This window comes from Marmota marmota, unplaced genomic scaffold, assembly GCF_001458135.2.
Source record: "Marmota marmota marmota unplaced genomic scaffold, marMar, whole genome shotgun sequence".
Taxonomy (NCBI): domain Eukaryota; kingdom Metazoa; phylum Chordata; class Mammalia; order Rodentia; family Sciuridae; genus Marmota; species Marmota marmota.
Window position 1 is genome coordinate 14,136,943 of NW_026000211.1, and position 22,842 is coordinate 14,159,784.

General features: G+C 36.0%; 1 protein-coding gene across 5 annotated transcripts in view; it reads right to left on the reverse strand.

Moving 5' to 3' along the window:
- Tenm3 (teneurin transmembrane protein 3) overlaps positions 1-22,842 on the reverse strand; it is a 2,471,519-nt gene that overhangs the window by 692,855 nt on the left and 1,755,822 nt on the right. For all 5 annotated transcript variants that reach the window (XM_048791931.1, XM_048791932.1, XM_048791930.1 and 2 more), the window contains exon 9: positions 763-840. The gene's annotated coding sequence lies outside the window, so the exon portion shown is untranslated. The remainder of the gene's footprint in view (positions 1-762; positions 841-22,842) is intronic.

Genomic DNA, 22,842 nt, shown 5'->3' on the forward strand with positions numbered 1-22,842 from the left:
TTAAAAGAAAAAAAAAACAATCAGGAGAGGGCAAGGAAAATTGTAGCTGCACTCCAATGGTCAGGAACTTTTTGAATGATTTACTCTAGATACTACTGTAAACACATCCTCAGTGAACACTTATCAGATTTTCTGTTGTAAATTCTTTTGTAGTTTCCTGGTAGAAGACATTTTCCATTTTGTGGAAACCCTTCAGAATATGGTTTTAAATGAATCTGTTCACAAGGTTCAAAAGCTTTAAATTACTAGACCATGGTTACCATTGAGAAAACGCACTGAGCTATATCAAGAAGAGGGGAAAAAAAATAACCAGGTACAAGTTTAATTCTCTAAGGTTGCCATGTAAGTGCTGCTCAGAAAGGATTAAGACTTCCAGAGAACAAGAGAGCTCCCCCACAAATCACTTCCGAAGAGGGAGAAACACATACTCTAATCCATTGTGCTTGGCCTACTTTATACTGCAAATTCTGTCTGGTTAAAAGCAGAAATTCTATATTTTAGAATTTCCTCCTTCATCTAATTTTCTAGGGAAAAAAAAAGTCTGTAGAAATGTCATTGCTTTCATGTGATAAAAAATAGTATGACAATCAGATCAGTTACACTCTTGGAATCCTTACCTATAGCTAATTCACAGAAGCAAGTAGCATAAATGATAGACTGCTAGGTAAACTGCAGCTTAGCCAAGTGACTTCATCAAGACAAACAAGCTGGATATTTTAAGAAGTTTTCATGCCTAGAGACGGTTCAGTCCCGGGGACTTACCTTTTCTTTTGAAAAGAGGTCTTCACTTGCCTTGCTTGCGCAGAAATTCTAAATCACTTTGTCAGGGAAGCAAGAGATCTAGAATAAAATAAATAAAACAATATAAATGGGAAGAAATTTTGATGGGATGTTTCATACAAATAAGTTAAGTTTTGAAACTCTTTAGAAATTAAAAACTGCATTATAACAATCAAACAGAAAAGAGTCTTAATCACAGAAATAACATTTGTTGGCTACCTAAGCAATGAGGCTAATTGCAGTTACACTTTATGTGAATTTGGTTAAGGATTGGAGACACCTGATGTAACATGGTGATCCCCAAACCCAGTTGTCATATGTGCTACTATGTGAACTTACAAATATTTGTTTCTGGTAATTTTTAAAAAATATTTTTATTTCATTTTTATGTGATGCTGAGGTTTGAACCCAGTGCCTCATGTGTGCTAGGTGAGCACTCTACCACTGAGCCACAACCCCAGCCCCTCTGGTAATGTTGAAGAAAAAAAAAATGCCTGTGTTCTCTATTTTTGCATGTCATTTAGTCATTTTAAACCACTGTCACGCTAGAATAAACCAATCCCTTGATTTTCTCAGTTTAGCATTTTGATTCCGTGGAGTGGGTTCCACAGTGAGTCCAGTTCCCCCTATTTCTTTTCTTTCCCTCTTTATAACCCCACACCAAGCAACAAAAACATAAGAACAAACAAAAACCTATGAAGGATTTGTAGGAGGCAAAGACAAGAAGTCAGAGATTGATTACTTTTAGATTTTAACCTTGTTGACTAAGAAATAATTGTTAGTTATCAGAAAAAGAGTCCTTCGGAGAAAACAGCTTTTCAGAAACCTGGTGCATTTGTGTGTGTGTGTGCTTTAAAATATATGCAGAGAGGCCAGATCAATGTCTGGCTGATGTATTGGTTGAAAATGTTGAATTATTATTGGAAGTCATGAGAGGCATGTAACTCTTGAAGAGATGAGGGAAAGCTGGTCTATGCCCTGAGGAACTATTACATATAGGTGCTGCAGGATGAAAATGAGGCAGTAGACAGTCCTATAGGGAACCATGGGAAGGGAACCAGTCAAGGAGCCACGTTGGAGGTGCTGGAGAGGCTGATAGTGCTAAAGGCTACATGGGGCTTGAAAAGGATGACAACAGTTAGAATATCAGGAGATTTGACTTTTGAGAACACCTGTAACTTCTGAGACTTTTATTTTGGTCAGAGAGAGGGTAAAAGGAAGACAACAGATAGAGGAATGCTAGGTCATGACCAGAAGAGGAAAAAAAATAGAGATAAATGTGTTTTGGTGGTGCTTTTGGTTTTGGTTCCTTGTGGATGAATCATCCTGAGCATGCTAATAAAACGGGAAAGGGAAAGGGCTGCATGTACCAGAGCAAAGGCAGTGGGGTGGGGCAGTTAAGATCACGGGTAGGTGGGAAGTTTGGCTTGTAAAGGAGGGATGGATTTTCTTTGAGTCATTTTTAAGATGGATGTGGATGGAACTGGGGACTTGAGAAATTGAAAAATGGACTAGGGCAAGATGATGAGGTGCTAAAAATACAGGAACATGAAAGATCAAGTAGGAATCAGGGAGACTGAACGGGTTTATCCTGGACCTAGTTGGGAGATCTCCCATGAATTTTCCAAGAAATGAGTTGAGAAAATAAAAGCTTAAGATAACCCAGGGTAGGAATGTGCTTTGTGAAATACTGAAAAGTCAATGAGGCCCATAAGAAAATGAGGCAGTAGAGAGAAGTGGACTCAGAAAAATAGTAAAGACATAGATGACAGTGGAGATTGGACCCGATAATTCAATTGCTTGATTAAGACCTTCCTTCTTTTCCTCTCTTCCTTTCTCTCTATATTCTTTCATGTATGGATTTATTTGACAAATATTTACTGAATGCTTTTTATTTATTTATTTTTCTTTTAAGCATCGTGCCAGGGACCAGATAGAAAAGTGAAGGTGGCTCTAAGATCAAGAATTTGTGGAAGGGATGAAGTTACTTCCTGGTATGTTTTTTCCTTACAATCCCATCAGCAATACTTGGTTCTCCCAGGCTCTCTCTCTTTCTGTACACATATCTTATATATGTGTATGTGTGTATAGATGACTATATATATGTCACAATATCATTTCTGTTTGTCTTATTTCTCACATTAATCCAAATGATTTTATTTTTTCATATAGTGGGTACTGGAAATGGGATGTGATCTCTCTCTCTCTCTCTCTCTCTCTATATATATATATATATATATATATATATATATATATCTTAATTTGAATACAAAATTAAATCAAATCTAGTAACCTGAATGTGAAATAATATCAGTATATATAAACACACACACGTATCTCTCTCTCTCTCTCTCTCTCTCTCTATATATATATATATATATGTATGTATTTTCATTTTATAACCTTCATACTCCTTCAGACTGGCTGCTGTGTGCCAAGAATGCTATTTTGTAAACATGCTGTGGATGTACAGTAAATAACTGCTATAAATGAACCCAAATGAAGGGAGCTTTCTAAAAAATATCAAGGGGTAGGGGGAGAATAGATGAAGTATCCTGAAATTGGAAATGGTTTCTTGAGCAGAGAAAAGTAATTCAACTCTGGTATGTGGCAATCTATACCCACAGATCAGTATTCCTTTATTGGAGGGAAAAAATAAAATCATCTTTTCACCAAGAAAACAGGATTCAAAGGCATTCGTGTTGGAGCCACCGTGCATTGGAAAGCAAGTGAGAGGTGAAGTGAAATGCTTTAGCACTCTGTGGTCCTAGGATTCAGATGGCACCTGGAAACTCCAGACATTGAGCTGGTATCCCAGGTTTCTAGAAAGTGGATTTGAAATATATCTTTTAAAAATGTACATTGTAGTTGTTTGCAGACATTCAAGAAGTTTATAGCCTAGCACTGGCCTTAAATTGAAGTTTGGGTGGATCAACCTATCTGCCCTTTTTGGAGCCCAGGCTCTTCTCTACCTGGGATGTCTTGGGTACACTAAAGGGCCAGATGACATTTCAGTGTGCACTGTGGCTCTGACACTACCACACCATGCTCTCACAGCACCTGAGCCGTTGTAACTGCTACCGTTGGTACTATTGGCCTATCTCATGTTTACAAAACACTTGAAGAACAGAATCTGAAATCAAAGTCCTGGTAAATAGGATTGGCTCTGCCACCTAATAGCTGTGTCCCTATAACCTCAAACATAACTTAAATTCTCCATGTCTTAATTGTTTTCTCTGTAAAAGGGGATAAAATGATACCTTCCCATAGGTTTATAATGAGGATAAAATGAGATGACATTAGTCAAGCACTTAAAGGAGGGCTAGGCAATTTAAAAATAATATGATTATAATTGTTTATACTTATAATTAAAATTTTATATGTTAAATTTAAAAATAATTATACCTAATTTGAAAATAATTTCGAATTCTAAATTATAATTTATATTTTATTATAAATAAAAATAAAAGTGTTTCTTAGCTGTTATGAATTAGCTATGAGGTATCCCCAAAAAACTCACATGTGAGACAATGCAAGAAAGTTTAGAGGAGAAATGATTGGGTTATAAAAGCCTTAACCCAATCAGTTAATTGATCCCCTGTGAAGAGTAACTGAGTGGTAACTGAAGGCAGGTAGTGTGTGACTGGAGAAGGTGGTTCACTGGGAGCCTAGCTTAGGGGTATACATTTTGTCCCTGGAGAGTGGACTCTTGCTCTGCTTCCTAATTGTCATGTCCTGAGCTGTTTTTCTGTGCCACACCCTTCTACCATGATGTTCTGCCTCACCTTGAGCCCTGGGGAGAGGGGCTGGCTGTCTATGCACTAAGATATCTGAAATCATGAGCCCCCAAATAAACTTTTCCTCTGATTGATCTTTTCAGTTATTTTGGTCACAACAGTGAAAAAAGCTACTAAAACAGATATTGGTACGGAGAAGTGGGGCTATTGCTGTGACTAACGTGATCATGTGGTTTAGAAGTGTGTGGAGCTTCTTGTAATTTGTGGGAGGAATTTTGAAAAATTTAGAGATGCTAGCTGGAAAAGTTTCAGATTATATAAGCAGAGTTAAGAGTGATTCTGGTGGGAGCTCAGGAGACCAGAATGTCACCAGGACTGTGGACAGTAAAGATAGGGCTCATGAGATTTCAGAGAAGAAGGAGGACACTTGGAAATTGGACTAAATGTCATTTGTGTTAGGTTCTGACTAAGAAGTTGTCTACATTTTGCCCATGTCCTGAGACTTTCTGTAAAACTGATTTAAAGGTGATGGGCCTCTTAATCTGGTGGAAGAAATTTTGGGGCAGCATAGTATTCAAGAGGTTGTAGGGATATGACAAGTTTCTTTTAGGCAAGTATATTGTGATAATCAAGAGAGGAAAGCGGAACAGAAAGAATTGAAAAACTTGTAGTTTGGCCAGAAAACTGTGAGTAAAACTGGGGCTATGGAATGTGTGGTTGTTAAAGACATTCAGCCACTAAAGACTTTGCCCAGAGACAATCTGAAAGATGGCTTGAGGGCATCTCAGGTATTGGTAAAATACACCGATTTTAGGCTTGAGGGTATAAAAGCAAAAATTACTTTGAGCAGAAACTAATGCATTACCCTATTTGCATAGGGGGACCTAGGATGTTGACCTAGAATGTTGCTCAGCCACCCAGGTACTCAGAGGATGCTGCAGCCATGGTCCCTGGGGGCTTTACTGCTACTGGAGATGGTGGCAGATCTGGGCAACTACCATGTAGTGCTGGTTCTGCAGGAATGCAGGACGCTGGAGTTAGGAGGGTTATAGCAGATTCTACCAAGATTTCAAATGAAGGTTTGGGAGGCCAGGCAAAATGCAGCAGGGTATAAGTCCCTGTGGGCTGTCCCTGAAAGGGCAGTGCATGGAAATGTGAGGAGGAAGCTGAAACTGAAATGGAGATCCCTGAGATTAAAAAATGCCAGTACTGGAGCATTTACCAACAAAACCTGTAGGAATTGAGCACAGACAATCCAACAGAGAGGTCATATGGGCTGCATCCAGCAAGGCCACAGGGGCGGAGCTACATAAGCCCTTTGTAGAGAACATGTTGGACATGGAGGACTTGTTTGCTCAATTGGATTTAAGTCTGGCTTTGGTCTCATCCCTTCTTTCTGTGCCCCTCTTTCTTCCTTTTGGAATGGAAAGGTTTGTTCTGTGCCTTTATATATTGGATATTTGTAAGTTGCTTTTGAGTTTTACAGGGGCTCAGGCTAAGTGTTTGCCTTGTGTTTCAAAGGAGACTTTGGATTGGACTTTTGGGCAATTTTGGAACTATTGAGACTATGGGAACTCCTGGAAATGGACTAAATATATTTTGCATTGTGAGAGGAGCATGAGCTTTTGTGAGCCAGAGGCAGAATATTATGGTTTAGATATGTGATGTCCCTCACCAGCTCATGTGTGAGTTAGCACAAGAAAGTTTAAAAGTAAAATGATTGGGTTGGGAGAGCCTTAACCCAATCAGTGAATTAATCCCCTGAGAAGGATTAACTGAGTGGTAGTTGTAGGCAGGTTGGGTGTAACTGGAGGAGGTGGGTTCTTGGGGGCATGCCTTTGGTACATATTTTATCTGTGGTGAGGGGACACACCCTGTTTACATAGTGCCTTGTCTTGAGCTGCTTTCATTCACCACACACTTCTGCCATGTTTCTTGCTCACCTCAGTCCCCAAGGAATGGAGTCAGCCAAATATGGACTGAGACTTCTGAAAGTATGAGCTGCCAAATAAACTTTCCCTCCTTAAAAAATTTTTTCTCAGGTCCTTTGGTTGTGACTAAAACCAAAGGGAAAACGTTGACTAAAACATCAGCTAAGTCACTGCATCCTTAAGATCAGGAACAGTTTTGATTGCTAAGGGAAAATTTTAAAGGAATCTATTACCGGCTGCTTGGGATTGTTTGGACTGGAAATGAAACCAGTCATATTCTTCTAGAGCCGACTAGGTTCTGATTTTGCCTAGACATCCTGGAACAAATGGTGCAGATGAAAGAGTTTGTTGGAAATGCTCATGCAAAGTAGAAGTGGTGTCATGTTAGTTTTTCAGTCATTAGGTTAATATCCTTCAGGGTGATTAAAATTTTCCCAAATCCTCAGTGTCTTTATGTAGCTAATATGTCCTATACTCCCCACCAAGTTTCAATTTTATCTTGAAACAAACCACAGTGAGCATAACAATGAGATGTAGATTCTTTCTGTGTAAATTGATTAGCTTAACACCATAGGAAAAAAATGAATGCAAACAAAATTTAAATATGCCCATGAAAATAGACAAATAACATCATTCAAAAAGTTTGTTTGCTGCCTTGCTCTTGAGGTGGCCATTCCCTCCTGCATAAAAACTATTGAAACCTATTGTGCCCATACCAGACAATAATGTACTATGAAGATACAATTGATATGAAAGTTTGGTAACAAAGTCCAGAGAAGAATCTAAAACTGTAATTATAAGATATTTGATAGGGAGGTTTGTAGGTGGAAATAGCATGAATTACAGTTCAACAGAATGAGAGTATAGATATTTTGAACTCTATTATTTTTATTTTTCATCCTTATAGATGAATGTGAGGGACATCATTATTTTATTAGAAAGTACATTATAGAAGAGATAGAGACATTTTAGGAGATTAGAATAGTTTTAACATTATGATATAAACTTACAAAAATACATTGAGTTCTGATGACTGTCAAGACGATTTCATTAAACAAATTGAGCATGTTATAAAAAATCATAAAGACAAACAACAAAGTAGTTATTGAAAAGTATTTGTGATTTTTTTAGTTAGAAAAATTAATAACATTTTTGGACTTAACCTGCCATTTTAATATCTGATAACACATAAAAAAAGAGAGTGGTGGTTCCTATGAAAACTATTTCCAAAATTTGCTCAAATACTCTTGCTGCAAAGATAAAACTGGATGCTTAAAATGTCAGATTTTTTTTGAAAAGTGTTATTACTTATTTACTCATTCCTTTGTTCAGAGAATATGACTATGTACAAGATATATTAGGTACTGCTCTAGGCTTTAGGGATACAAGGATAAACAAAACCAGACAGAGTCTTTGTCCTCATGTAATTGGGATGGATGTTAACCAAATTATCACACCGATGTACCTGTGCTCATACAACAGTGGTCAGTGCTACAAGACCATAGACCTGAAAGACCTGACAGGCCCCAGGAAGGTTCCTTGAAGATATCGTCTTTCCAGCAGAGATCTGGAAGTTTGGTTGGATCCATCTAACTCTGCAAGAGTAGGAAACAGGGATGAAGAATCTTCCAGAAAGTGTAGTGTGTAGTCTTGAGACAGAAGAAAGAATAAGTAAGTCTTGACTGAAAGACCACCATCAGGGGCTCCAGGTCTTGGCTTGGGGATGTAGCAGGAAGTTTTGGAACGTGGGAAGATGGTGTCAAAAAGGGCAGAGACCGGGCAGTAGGGTGGTGTATGATAGGATTTAATTTTTAATTTGATATGTAGGATTTAATTTTTATCTTGAGACTAATGGAAATCTTAGGAGGGATTTGAGCAGGACATTTCATGATTGTGTTTGTGTTTTCAGAGTTTTACTCTGAACACAGCTTGGAAAGGTAGAAGGCTCGTTGGAAATGATTGCTATAGCCACAGAAGAAGCAAGAGAATCATAAAAGCAAGCTATGTCCACAAGGAAGAAGAACATTAAAAGGGTGCAAGTGAAGCTGAGGAGGAGAAATTAATGACAGTTGTCAACGTTTAGTCATGTGCTTATTTAATGGGCAAAATATGAGTTTTGTTAATTCAATTGGAGTGAATTCCAGAATTTATTTTTATGAACTCTGGTTTCAATAGCTGAAGTGTGTTGTCTATCCTTAAAATAAATGTTACAATTAAAAATGGCAAGTGAGACCAAAAATGCTATTAATTTTAGAGAATGAAATAATATTACTTGCCAGGTGTGGTGGCACATGCCTCTAATCCCAGCAACTCAGGAGGCTGAGGCAGGAGGATCACAAGTTCCAGCCCAGCCTCAACAACATAGCAAGACCCTAAACAACTAGACCCTAACCCTAACCCTAAACAACTTAGTCTCAAAATAAAAAATAAAAAGAGCTGGGGATGTTGCTCAGTGGTTAAGCTCCTATGGGTTCAGTGCCCAGTACCAAGAAAAAATAAATTACAATAACATTACTTAAATACTCTCAGAAACTTCATTGACCTAATTTGTTTATCCTGCTGATGTTTTTAATAACAAGCTCAGTTTGCTAATTTGGATCATGTTACATGCTTCCAATTGCATATAAAGCAGCAGTGATGAAATTTAAACTTTGAACACAAAATGCAAAATAGCATCATTTAAAGAGCAAATCAAACTTTGAATTACTTCTGATACAAACAAATTTTCAGCTATCAGAGTATTTGAGACTTTATAAAATATCCTTTTGTACTATCTCATGATGTTACAAGATACATTTGAAGTTTTTTCTCTGCCAAAAATTGAAGTAAATATGTGGGACCTGTTAATCAACTTCCTCCAGATTTATTCAATATAAAGAATGTGAGCAATTGGATATTATAAATCAACCAACTAAAACTTATTTTTCTGCTTCCAAGCCTTTGAAAATTTTTTATTGTGGTTTGAGTTCTACAAAGTTAAACATGATCAATTTTAATATTTTTTATTGCACCTCTTTATGTGAATATAAGGATAATTCAAACACCTCAAAAATGTTCCATGTGAATCTCATATTTTTACTAATAACATAACAATTTATTCTATAAATTGGTTACATGAGATGCAGTTATTTGTATAAATAAATACAGTGTAAATTACTTATTTGAAGATGACAGAATATAAATAAAATACAACAAACACAAATATGTAAACAAAGAACCAGCCATCAGGATCCACCCATCCCCACAACAGATAGCAAACATTTTATAATTTCGTAATTCTTCTTGCATTGCTCCTTTGGTGAAGTTTTACTTCCCCCTCTATCCCCATCATAAAACTTTTACTAGATGGATGTATTTAATATAGACATTTGGAAAAAAAAAAACCTCACTTCTTTTGTAAGCAAAACAAATACAAAACAACATATTACTTCTAATTTCTTTTGGTAAAGAAATTCTTTAGCTTCTTAAGGAAAAAGGAATTCTATTAGAATATCTGATTCTGCATTTTCTTACTGAACAAAAGTTAACCTTTTGGATGGTGCTTTTCCCCCAAATATTTGCTTTGCATCCAATATATTTCTTCATTGTTAACAGCATATTTAAAAAATAAAATGTATAATCACATTATACATTATACATTATTGTAATGCTCTCTTACAGTGGAATAAAATAACTTTGACAGGACAATAGCAGTTAAGAATTAGTTCCCCTTGCAGAGAGTGCCTGGATTTTAGACCCATATAACTCCATTAGCTCCAGGGTCCTGGAATGCTTCTGAATTATTTTACTATTAATATATCATATTCATGAGGATATGACAACCAATAGATTATAAGCACAATGGCGTTTGGTACGGATGATCTATGACTCCACTAGAAATTATATAAATGAGAAAAACAGTTCTTTGATCTTTAAAACATAACTTTCTTTGTGATGTGCTCTACACAAAATGCTCTCCTGGGATGAAATGCTTAAAACAAACGCACAAACAAATGAACCAACCTTTTTGCCAGGTTCCAGATAGAACGTGCTGAGATACAATTTTCCATGTTCAGGGGGCCGATGATCAGTCACACACACTTAAACTCACTAGTGCCATAAACCAGAAGGGGTCAGGCAGAAATTCCTCCCTATGATATAATCTATGTTAAAAATTGGACAGATGAATGTGGTAGTTCAATATCTTTTTTTGNTATATATATTTATGTGTATATATATATATATATATATATATATATATCTGTATCCAGGAGGAGAGGAAAAACCTATAATAATTCTAGTGAGGCAACTCGGCAGCAAATGGTTCCAAGTCACTATTTACCCTCTAGACATATTCTCGGATTCATCAAGCTTTAGCAAATAGAAAAGATTTAAAAATATGTAGCAGCAACCAGAATCTCAAGTGTCTTATAACAAAGCTGTTAAGTATTTTTATACGCCTTCAAGATGTGTGGAGTGGAGTGCTGTTATTGGTAAGCGGAGATGGGGAAAAAGTTTAAAAGAGGCACATTTTCTTCCTTAAATACATAGAAGCCAAGAATAACTTTCAAGCCATGCTTTAAGTGCCATTTCAAAGCTCTAAATAAGCTAAAACAAATAAACCACCCCTCTCATCTTGACCTAGATTACTGCTTAAACAAAGGTACATATTCTTAATTTACATGAAAGGCAATTAGGTCTGCTGCTGTCAGCGCTGTGAAAAATACATGTGCTTAGGGCATGCTTTTATATTTGGTTAAAAAAAAAGGCGAAAGGGTTTTTTAATTTTTTTTTTTTTTGCCTTTTTCTTTTGTTGTTGTTTTGTTTTCTTTCTTCCCCTCAGCCACTATCCATTTTGGGCCAGATATGTTGTTAACAATTTTAAAGTGCTTTGGGTGAAAGATTATTATTATTGTTCTACATGATTAAAGGATGCTTCAAAATTATTTTCTACTTTGCAATCTGAGGCCAAATTTTGACATTTTGTGATGATGTACGGTATTTAAGAAATGGCTAGGAAATCATATAATATTTTGCCTTCTCTGGAATGCTTTTGAACAAGTTAGACTTTGAAAATACAAAGGGAAAAACGAACTGGGAAAACCATGGCAGCAATACTTATATTAAAATATGAATTTGTTAGCCTAAGCACATTTTTAGGATCTGTTAGGTTTTTGGCAAGATAGTAAATGGCATTTCTCTTTCTTTTCTCTTAGGAATTTTTTTTCCTAATTATAAAGATGATACATGCTTTTTTTTTTTTTTTTTTTTTTTTGTAGTTGTAGAAGGACAGCATGCCTTTATTTTATTTGTTTATTTTTATGTGGTGCCGAGGATCGAACCCAGTGCCTCACACATGCAAGGCAAGCACTATGCCACTGAGCCACAACCCCAGCCCAATACATGCTCTTTTTAATAAGTAAATATCTAAAAGCAAAAGCAAGAAATGGACTATTGTGAATGCTTTGATATTAGATTTTCCCACTCAAGTTTATTCATTTATTGATTCATTCATTAAAGATTCACTGTGCTCCCAGGGTCTGCCAGAACATTCCTAGGTGATGGGAGCACAGTGATTGACAAAGAAAACTCTATTTCTGCACCCTGGGTAAGAAGTCTAGAAGACTTTTAAACCAATGGACAAATACTTTAAAATTATAAAGTTTGATAAACTCTTCAATGGGAAAGAATGAGGTCCTATGGGAGGGTATAATAAAAAGATTGTGCTGTTCCTTGGTATATTTTAAATTTTTTTTGGGGGGGGAGGGGAGTTGAGGGGAATTTGAGTGAATATGACAAATAAGTAGAAGTACTTAGGTGAAGTGGGAAAGTAAAGAGGGAAGGAGAATAAGTATAAAGGCTCAGAATGAGAGGCTGCTAATATGGAATGGACCAGAATTGGCAGGACTATGAGTAGGGAGAATGCAGTACCAGGTTAGGCTAGAAAGATGGGTAACTGGCTGAGCCTAGAGACTGAGTGTAAAAAAGATTTCTAACCACTTTTCTGGGAGCAATGGAAAACCACTGCAGGATTTTAAGTTGGGATGTGACATGATCCAATTCAAATGATTATTTTGATAGACTGCTCTAAAATTATATATGTTCAAGTATATGTTGAAATTATATACATGTTAATATATGTATGACTTCACCAGACACAAGTTTCATGGGAGGTGGAAGCTCTGGATACAGTCATAATGAAGTGGGTCAGAGATACTTGTCTCTGTGCAATGATTAAAGCAATCACTGGCTCCCTTTGGGTCTGTGAGCCTTAATGCAACCAAGTAGAAAAACCAAGTAAATGCTTTTTTTTTTTTTTTTCTGTCATAATTTTCCCAAGACAAATGAGGTTAAGACTACAGGTTAATTTTGGTTTGGAGGCAAAATGTCTATTTGATTTTTAAGTCTTGCCTTGATTTTATCTTTTCATTACAGAATTGGTATGTAAAAGCATGTTGTTTCCATGAAAAACACTGGGAATTGGTCTCTGGAGTTGACTCTCTGGGACTGGCAGTGAAGTTAAATGAAGATACCTCCTACAAAGTAAAAGAGGAGTGTTCACCATATGTCATCCAATTCCCCCACTACAGGTTGCAGGGAGCATAGGATGAGCAGACGCTTTAGCCAGTGTCACTGGATGCGAAGAACCAGGCCATTGGAAAGCAGCAAAATATGGCAAACATGACTCCCACTTACTCTTTTTGCATTCAGTTGCACAAGAATCTGCACTGTAGGTGGGTAGATCTCCATATCAAGGTTGAGGGGTTGCTACCTGAAGGATGATGTGAATCCAAGGTCACCAAATATTCATTAAAAAGATTACTATGTAACAGTAGTTTCAGAAATATAAAACGAAAATAGTATTATTGTGAATCAAGGAATCAACCTGGACAATGGGACAACGATATCCAAATCCAATGATTCCATGACCTCGTTTCATACTGATTTCCTTGAAATTCAATTTTGACGTGGTTTGATCCTGGGAGACTATAGATTAATATATATATATATATATATATATATATATATATATATATATTTATATTTATTTATTTTAGTTGTAGTTGGAAACAATACCTTTATTTTAGATATTTATTTTTATGTGGTGCTGAGGATCTAACCCAGCGCCTTACATATGCTAGGTGAGCACTCTACTGAGCCACAACCCCAGCCACAAGGATGTAAATTTTTGTATCATGGGCTGGACACTGCCACTTGCTTACAGAATGATTCTAGAAAACGTTTACTCTTTTAAAGCCTCTATTTGTTTTACAAGGAAAATAGGAATAAAATCTTCACAAGGATGCTGCGGTAGAATTAAGTGAGATAACACACAATATCTGGTTCAAGGTAGTCACTAACAAATATTAGCTATTATTATATCTCAAAATAAGTGGCAAAATGTTATTTCTCTTTTTTCTTGGTTTATATATCTATGCAATAGGAATCATCAAACTACTAAATTGATTTTATTTGCAAAGCACGTGAAGAGTTTTAAAGGGAAGACCACTTCATCAATGTGAAGTATTCTTAACAATACAATGGAAGGTTTTATCTAAGCTAGATAAATATTATTATCCTCATTATGTAAAGGTTAGAGTGATGCAAGGAACTAAAATAATTTGCCAAAGAATGTCAGAGTTTGAGACTAGAATGATGGCTTCCCTCATCTTTTCTGTTAGACAAAGGCTCTCTGAGGCAAATAATCCCCATCCATTCAAATCAGCTCAAACATTCCACATGATTACAATTCACACAATTCTTTTTTCTCCCACTCAGCTCACATTCCTGAATTAAGCAAACAGTTAATAAAACAAAATACTACAAATTTGTGAGATTGTGGCATTGGCTAATCAGGGTGGATGTTTGCAAAGGATGGAAGGCTAAAGATTTTCTTTGCAGAAATTTACAAGATGACCAGGAGAAAGTTAGCAATTTAATCTCACACCACATTAATTAATATTGAAAACCCCCAGAATCATCCCCTACTAGAATAGATATAAATACTAATCTATCTGGATGTACAAACCAAATAAACACTCATTTAGATTTAGATGTTACTTAACTCCAAATGATCACAACATAATTTTTAGCTCTAGGAAAAAATATAACACGTTTTCCTGCCTCCCCATACATTTCTGTGGTTTGCATTATCATTTGATATAATATTATAAGCTCTTTACCTTGCTCAGTAGCTCTAAGACCTCTGTTCTGTTTCTTCTCCTTCCACAGTTATAACAAATAAATTCTAAAGTGTGACTTTAGTTTGTGAAATAACAAAAGAAAATTGTCTGAGTCAATCTCTTAAAATGTTCATGGGCTCACAGGAAGTTCCAGTCTGGGTGCTCCTGTAAGTCCATTATGCAAATCAACACTACTACAACAATTTATAGGATGTTATCACCCCTTTCACATGATCTGCATGCAAAGCATGTAAGAACTAGGATAAAAATTCCCTTAAAAGCTTGTGCTGTTGTTTTCTAGTATGGAATTACATTTTATCTAGGTTTTAGGCTCTTACCTCAAAAAGGTAATGTTTTTGTGTGGTGTGTATCTCTATTTTGTAGTGTTTACACAATTAAACTAATTAAGAGTTTATTGTGAAGAAATGATTCCTCTAAAGTGTATTCTCCTTTCTAAACAGACTGAATATTATAGACAAGTATAATACAATGCTACTCTTTCACTACAACCCTAATCTTAATTGCTACGTAAAACTCAATCCAAGAAAAAGTCCATTTTAGTGTGCATACTGGCAAGCTAATTTTCACTAAGTACAGCAGAAGATCAGAAACAAACTCTCAACCCAGCTGGATGTTTACAGTCCACCAAATATCTTGCTTTCCTCCTGCCTGTATTTTGGCAGGACAGGGTGAACTACATCATGACATAAGAGAGAGAGCAAGGCCAGGAGGTCCAGGAAGATGGGAATAGAGAACCCTAGCAAGGGAGGGAGGAACTGAGGAGCTGGCTATGGGGAAATAGCTAAATGCAGATAAGTTTAAAACCTGCTTTGTGGCCCCAATCTTAAATCAGCAAAAGGCCTAAATTTGCATGGCCTTTTCTTTGTTTGGAACATGTCTTAATTTAAGGCAAAAATGAGGGACCATTTGGAGGATTTTATGACTTTTGATAAATGAAGTTCTGATAAAACTCAGAAAAAAATAGGAAAGGAAATAGGCCAAATTATGAATGCGATTTTTTTTTTACATTTCAAATTGTTTTGCATTGCAATTTTTATTCATATATATCAACATAAAAATGATTGTTATTTCATCATTTTTTTTTAATATGCTGGAAAAATAAAGTGAATACTAAGAAAACTTTCAAGATAATTTTTAAAAAATAAAGCGTCTAATTTGCATATAGTAAATGGTCTACATTACTGGTAAAGGAATTATTTTTTAGTTTATGAAGCTGTTATTTAATGATATCATGGGTATACTTTGAATTCAGTCACATATTTCTAATGCTCTGTTAAACAAGTAAAGGTCAGTCACCTATGGAGAATATTAGAGACATGAATTTGGCTGGTAGATTGTATCATACCCTGTAGTTACAACTCAATCCTGTAGTTGCTCAATTCTTAAAGTCCCACTGAAGCCACAGGGAAAAGGCATATAGAGCAAACTCAATGACCTTAGTGGGTGACCCCAATGGGGATGGTGGGTTTTGCAAAGTGGTTATGAAACCTACCTTTACAAATGTGGTTTTAGATAAAAATCTAAAAACAAAAACAGGGCATGCTAACAGAAGTGGAAGCAATATTGTATTCCTGTGAGAGAGTTTTGTAAACATGGAAAAAAGGTTTGATGGAGAAACCATAGATCACATAATCTCAAAGGCCTCAACTGTGGGTCATTGTAGTCACTGTTGACAAGTCAGCAGCCTTTGTAGGAGAGTAGAGGGTGGTGCTGATAGTCCTAGAGGAGGCCTGGACTCTCACACAAGCACCAAAGAGTTCCTGGCATGCACTAATACTGAAAAACTGAAAACTTGAGAAATTTGGGTTATAAAAAAATGTAGACACACATGTCATAATAATATTTTGTATTATATAGAACATTTCCATATGGTACTTTATCTTGGTCATCTGTACAAATACTACACTGCAGGATAAAAGTATTTTAAACAGGAAAAGATTCAACATACCCCACTTTAAAAACTGAATTATCTGAGAGAGAAAGATCTTGAACCACTCAGGTATTTTAAGTGACTGAAAACAATATCAAGGTCCCAAAATAATCAACAATGACTGATATATGAAATCATTCATTAATGTGTCTAATGATAATCCAGGATTGTGTAAATAGACTTTTAAAGAACAAATCTTATGTTTTTAAGATAATGAAAGTTTTTCTCTAACACAGTAGAGGCAAAATATGATGAAAATGGTCATCTTCAAATTTTAAAATTATGAATAAAAAATGCGAAACAATGAAATTGCTAGGTTCTTGAACACCTGCAAAGGAAATGATTCTGTTTGGTGATAGCTGCCATTTTATAAAATCCAGTAGGAAGTCCAAATGGAGAAAAACAAAGATGTTCAGGATGCTATTTTTAAGTGTGACTTTTCTCCCCCCCCCCCATATTAACATTCTAACAAGACAAAAGGGGATTTGAAGAACTATAAGACCACCTGGTTGCCATTATGCATAGTTGAGTCCTTAGTCATTGTTGACAACTAAACAGCATTTGTAGGAGGGTGGAGGGCAGCTGGTGGTGGTCCCAGAGGAGGCCTGGGCTCTCACACAAACACCAGAGAGTTCCTGGCATGCACTAACACCATAAAACATGCCGTGAGCAGCTGATATGGTGACAAAGTAGAAAGAAAAAGTGGAGGGGAGAATTCTTTCTTTAACTCTTTTTTAAAAATAGTATCTATTATATAAAGGAAATATGTAGGTAAATGGGTTACTTGGGAGTTTTGTGTTCCTTACTTTAAAATCCTAAATCTTGTTTTGATCATTTGTTAGAATATTTCTTCTGATTCTGGACTTTGCATTTATAGCAAATGTAGCCAGGATTGGCATGTTTGGCTTGATAAACTTTACTATTAATTAAACATTTGTTGATTTCCCTGCAAGTAAGTTGGAGAAGGTTGATCCTTTCTAGGTAGGTCTTTGGTCCCAGGGCATGCTCGCCAAGCTTGGAGACTTCTGCAAAGATTGTTGCCCCTGGTGCTCCTCATTAGAACTGGCTTCCTAGAGTTTAGTGAGGCTCAATGCTTCCCCAGTGCCCCATCCACTTGACTGCAACCTATTTGTTTTGTTTCTCATCTCAGGATCAGCTTGCCTGTGCCTTCCAATGTGACAATTAGCTAATTTAATAAATCTAATTTAGTTTAATGTGCTGCTGTGAAAGAATTGTAGAAGGGGCCCTGCTATTGCCTCTAAGTTCTTTTTTTTCTCTCATAAAATCTACATGTTTTGTAACAATTTTCTTTTTTTTTTTGGATGAAATAGTGTCACCTCTGTTTCTCAAGTGGAAAATAAATTTCATTTTTTGAGCCATTTTGATTGACTGGTGGTGCCTGCTTAGATGTCTGTGGTGCAGATTGTGAGGTCTAGTTTAGGATTTTTGGGGAAGGATGTCATGATGGATCAGCGATGTCCCCATGGGTTGAGCAATGGAAGCCAAACCTTTGCTAACCTCACCTAATTTCATGGAGCAGGAGGCTAATGATAGGAGGATACCTAGTGTGTTAGTACATTAACCGACAATTTTACAAATTTGGGATACCAAATTTTTCAAAATTATATATCGAATACACTTCAGTCATTGAGAAAGGTTAGGTTCTTCATCAGAATGAAAATGTAACTAGGCAAAATTTGACCTATAGAGGTCAGATTTGGGGGGCTCAGTCAATGGTTTTCTGGCCATTCAGAGATGCTGATTCAACAAGATTCTTCCTGAGCTTCATGGCTGCTTTTCCTAGAGGAGTTTCTCTCAGTTCCAGTTCCACACTTGTCCCTAGAAATCCTCAAGCTGTTGATATTAGCATTGGAGAAGAAAGGGGGGGTTGGGGATAAAGAGGGGTGAGAAATAAGGCACAAGTGTAGGATGGAAAAATATACTGGAACAGGGAAAGTGTATTTTTCCTATGTTCCATGTGTATATTGGTGGCATCTGAGTTGATTTCTGGAGAATAAGAAAAATTAGCGAAGATTTGTGCAGAGAGGTGCAGATGAGGGAAAGTGTCAAAGTGAGACAGTTTTCTAAGGGCATGAGACTAAAAAGGGCCAGAAGGTTGTTTTGATTATTTAATGCTGCATCACCAATCACCCCACAATGTAGGGTATAAAATAACCATTTATTATGCTAACAGAGTCTAAGGGTCAAGAATCTGGACAGGACCCAGTGGGATTTATTGCTTTTCTCCATGATGTCTGGGACCTTAATGGGAGGACTTGAAAGCTAGGAAACAGAATAAGATGAAGCCTTATCATTCATATGTTTGTTTGGCAGTAGATTCTGGCTGTTGGCTGAGGGCCTCAGTTCCTATCTAACACCCTTCATGGAGTGAGCCTCTTTGGATGGGATTCCCCACAACATACCCAAACAAGGGGCCAAATGGAAACCATATTTCTTTAACATGTCCCAGCCTTGAAGTCATATAGCTTTATGTCACTTTATTGTTTGCAGCAGTCACAAGTCTTCCAAGGTTCAAAGGCAAAACAAATAGACTCCCTCAAGAGAGTGACAAGGTTCTGAAAGAGTGTGGGCTTGGAGATGGTATTGTGACTATTTTTGGAAAGTAAAATGCAGAAGTAATTGATATGTAGGAGCCAGTGGGGAAATAGCTCAAAATGTAGTTGGTGAGGTGGGCAAGGATAGATCATACAGAATGTTCTATATCATGTTAATAATCTTGGTCTTTTTTCCTAAAGCACATAAAAAGTCATTCAGAAATGTATGCATGGGAATATCAAATTATGTTTTCCTACAGCATAGATAATGTACCAGAGGGAAGAAAAATTGGATATGAAGAATCTAATTAGGAAATCTGAGTAACAAATAAGGTAGGAAATAGAAGAGTTTGGATGTGGTGGCAAGATACAGGGAGATGTGAATGGATTTAAAAAAATACATAGGAAGTAAAGTCCAGTGGATCTGGGTATGAGAAGTGAGAGAGGAGATCGGGAAGGGTTGAGAATGATTCCAAATGGATATTTCTAGGTTGTGGAACTCTGAGGATGGTGATGTTCATCAGCAAGGTAAAGAAAATCGGAGGAGAATCAGGATTTTTAGGGGAAAAATTATCAGTTCAGCTTTGAGCTTCAGACAAATACAAGTAGACAGGTTCAAGAGTGTAGTTTTATACATGGGGCTGGTCTTCCAAGAAGAGGCCAAAGATAAACATGAGAGAGTCATCTGAGCATATAGGTAGTAATCGTGACCACAGGCATGGGTGAGATTTTACAGTACGAATATAAATTGAATATAGAAAGATAATTCCATAAAGCAGCTGGAGAAGATTCAGCCAAGGAGAAGCTGGAGGAACTCCAAAAAGAATAATCTCACAGAAGCTAAGGGAAGGGGTATTTGAGGCTGATTATATAGCAGCTGCTAAGACTTTTCTATCTCTAACCATGCTCATTGGATTTTTATCTCTGTGATAAAGACTTCACTTCTTAATATGACATATAGGACTTTCTTAATGAACTAGAATGTTTTGTTCTGTTTTAACTTTCTAATATCTTGCACTATGAATAAAATAGAAATTATAGAAGGCATAAATTTAATTAATTAATTAATTTGGTAACAGGGATTGAACCCAGGGGCACTTAACTATTGAGCCACAACCCCAGAACTTTTTAATATTTTACTTAGAAACAGGTTCACACTAATTTGTGCAGGGCCTTGCCAAGTTGCTAAGGCTGGCTTTGAACCTGTGATCCTCCTGCCTCAGCCCCCCAACTCTCTGGGATTATAGATGAGTGCCACGTGCCTGGCTAAGGTATGAATTTTATAAACTATGATATAATATTGTGCCATATGTGGCACATTATTATTTATTATACTAGAGTCATCAGAAAATTAGAGGGAGAGTATTTCAGATAGAGTTGAATATTGGACCCTTTCTCAGAAATATAATCCATACTAACACCATTTTTTCTTGAAAAGTCAGACTTTAATTACCTTATTTTAAATCACAGCATTTTCATTACACATTAGTGGATAATTGTTTGCTTTAAATTTTTTTTTGTAGATGAACACAATACCTTTATTTATTTTTATGTGTTGTTGAGGATCAAACCCAGTGCCTCACACATGCTAGGCAAGCACTCTACCACTGAGCCACAACCCTAGCCCTAATGGTTTACTTTTGAATCCAGAAATTTGTGTATATATTAGAATATGTATATATATTATATTCAATTATATTCTTATAATTTCTTTGAGGCACATGTCTACTTCTTATTTATTAATTATAAAAATATTTACAATAAATATGTGTGTGTATATATATATATATATATATATATATATATAGAGGCACTACTAAACATACTGTGAATGTTTTCTTTTCCAGAATGAAATCTAATTCAATGATTCTAAGTTAAAGAGAACAATGCTTCATTATGCTTTTAAAAAGAGCTACATTTAATGAAGACTAAAATATGTTTAACATAAGCCAACCACAATATGGTTACAGCTCCAATATTTTTCTCATCTCTTTACTTACAAAAATTAATTTTGTTTTCCAGTGGTATTAAGATAATTAGAACAAGAAAACAGGTTAACTTTTAGAAGAGCTGATGATTGGTTTTTCAAATACATGAGTGAATCAGATAAAATCATATGATACATTTAAAATATTTATTGGAACATCAAACTTACACAAGGGGAAATAGTGTCCAAATATTTCATAGACCTATATGATTAAATGTAGTTTCAAGAGGACTGTACATTGCAATCAAAGGGTGTAAGCCTATAATCTTTCTTCATAAAAGTTGTAGCAGTTGACATAAGTAGTGGCTGATAAACATTAGTGAGATATAATTGCCCTTGTCAACCTCAAGTGCACAATGACTAAATAACAGGAAAACAAAGTCAATATGATGTCAATTGTGCATATAACAGTAATGTGTCTACTTCCAAAGAAAAATGAATAACCCAATCATTATGGAAAAAGTTACAATGTTGTCCAACTTTTACTCAATTTTAAATATACTGTTACAATTAATTATAAGATGTTTTGTCAAAATGATTAATATGTGTCTATATTTATTTAATTTTAACCTAGTGATCCATGGAATATAATATATTAGGTCTACTTTTGTTTCCAAGCCTTTATATCAAGTTATTTAACTTGAGGTCATTTGGAAGGAAACACTGGTTGCATGCCTAGATCACAGTATTCCAAACTGTGAGAAAATGTTGGTAGCCCACCTGCTTACACTAATTTATATATAGTGTTCTCTTCCAAGAACCCTGATAAGATGGACATGAAATATAATTGTAATTAGAGAGATGCTGAACTACCAGAAAGTAAATGTGGGTACTTAGTCATCAAGAATCCCTGCTGAGTCCCAGGTAGAGTTGGTACTTAACTTACCCTCATGCTGTGCATCTCCTATTTATATTTCTGGAAATACCCATTATTCAAATCACTAGTGGCCATCCAATTAAAAAATAACCAATATATCTCACTTGAATGAGATAATATATCTACCGATCCAGTGACAAAGTTATATGTCAATTGAGGTCTGTTGACATTGGTGTCAGCTTCAATATAATCATCCACTACACAGAAAAGGTAAAGTTAAGAGTCAAGGCCAATTTGAGCTTTTGGATAAAGTCTGAGTATTAGGACATGATGTCAAGGTAAGTGATGGTTGTGTAAGGCAGAAGCATTCAGGTGCATGATGTGAGGATGGGTCCTCAGAAAGGACTGGTGGCTTATAGCCTTCAGATAAGAACAGCGAAAGTCCCAACTTGATGTTTTATGAATTTCATTAAATAAGGGAAGGAATGACAGGTTTTAAAGACCCAAGTAGCAGATTGTTATTTTTAAGTTCATCAGTGATATGAAGTCTCAAGAGTAGAAGACAAATATGTTTGGAATCACAGAATTGAAATAACAAGTTAAGATCCTGGTCATGTGGAGCCAACATGGGAATCTACCTACTAGTGAAAAGCAGAATTAACAATGCAGAAAAATCAATTAAGAACATTGAGTTCCTGACCATAGTGAGCCTCCTTGTTCTCCCTTCCTAGAGTAGACTTATAGAAGAGTCTAACAATCAGTAGAGTAGAAGAAGGGGATTAGGGAGAGTATGGAGGGGAGGGGGCACTGGGGCCTGAAATTGAGTAAATTCCATGCATTTATGATTATGTCAAAACAAACACAACTATTATGCCCAATTATAATGCACTGATAAAAGCAAAAAAAAAAAAAAAAAAAAAAG